The sequence below is a fragment of the Ursus americanus genome, chromosome 32 (assembly GCF_024610735.1).
Source record: "Ursus americanus isolate L20-20 chromosome 32, mUrsAme1.1.p, whole genome shotgun sequence".
Classification (NCBI taxonomy): domain Eukaryota; kingdom Metazoa; phylum Chordata; class Mammalia; order Carnivora; family Ursidae; genus Ursus; species Ursus americanus.
In genome coordinates this window covers 30,409,038-30,410,563 of record NC_142158.1, presented here as the reverse complement: position 1 = coordinate 30,410,563, position 1,526 = coordinate 30,409,038, and positions in this window count along the sequence as shown.

The following is a 1,526-nucleotide window of genomic DNA, read 5'->3' as shown; positions in this document are numbered from 1 at the left end:
GTGAAAAGAATATCGGCTTTGTGCTCAGACAGTTCTAAGTTCAAAGCCCAGCCCATCAGTGGGTGAGTTTGACCACGTTTCTTCATGTCTCTGAGTTTCAACTTCCTCATCCAGCAAACGAGAAGGATGAAATTCTGACCTTGCAGGTTGCTGGAGGGTTACTGCTGATAAGTCTCACGGACGTCCCAGCACAAAGTAGGTGGACAGTTTGCTCCACACTGCAGGGCCCTATGGCTCCAGCTACCACCAGTGTGCTGAAGACTCCCAGATCTGTATCCCTAACCCCTACTTTTCTTCTAGCTTTTATGCTATGTGTCCATTGTTCAGATCTCTATCTCTAGCTCCTTCCTCTCTTTTCTGTCTAGTCCTGTATTTCTGCCTACTTATAGCTTTTTCCAATGGCATTTTTCAAGACCTCAAGCTGAATCGACACCCAGCCAAACTCATAGTTCCTCTAACACTCTCCCCTGAGCTGTCCTCTTCCTGTGACCTCACCTTGGGGTTAATGGCCCTATAACCCACTCAGCAGCCCCAGTTGGATTTCTCCAGGACTGGAAGGACTCTTTCTTTCTCCCCATCTAATAGACCACCAGATCCTGTGAAACCTCCCTCAAATCCATCCCTCCTGTCAACCCCCATTGCCCCTGCCTCCGTTCAGACACTCACTGTGTCTCCTGTGGACCATTACCTGACAGAGGTAAGTTCCAGACCTCTAATATGGCATACAGGGCCCTCTGTGTCAGTCCTGGACCCTTCTCTCCAATGACACCTTGTGTTTGTCTTCTGATGTCACCATCACTGTACCCAGACCACACCATGCCTGGCATATGCCATGTTCTTGCCAGCTGGAAAGCCAAACTACCCTTCAAGATCCAGCTTAAATGTGTCTTGTGGCAGGCCCAGAGCTCAGTGGTCCTTGTGATGGCCCTGGCCATGCTATACTGTAACGGCCTGTTTCCCTTCACTGGTCTTCCAAACCTTCGAGACCCATATTGGTCACCATTGTATCCCCAGCCCTGAGCACATAGTTGTGCTCAAGGCATGTTGAATGAATGAAAGAATGAAGGAATAGTGAGCTCATGGGAATCCCCAGGAGATTCAAGGGAATCCCAAGGAGCATCTCTTGACCTGTCTCTGCCTCCCGCCAACCTGAGAATGCTTTGGGTTCCTGAAAGGACTGGTGGCAGCAGAGGGTTAAACGGAGGGGCAGTATGGAGACTCCAAGCTGGAGAAAAACCACAGAGATGCAGGGGGCCTAGGAGGTGACTCTGGCCAGAGATTCTCAGATTCTGGAAGACAAAGAAGCAGAACTGGAACCTTACAAGCCAGAGCTCAAGATCTCCCCAAAGGCCAGGAGCCAAGGTGGATGGGGCCGGGTCCACAGGCAGCTTCTATTTCGGGGAAGCAGGCTCAGGAGGCAGCTTTGAATTGCTCCATCAAAGACCTTTCCCACCAATGCTTAAAATCCCATCGTAAGAGGATCACTCCTGTGAGCTATACTCGTATTCTTTGGATCCTAAATACAA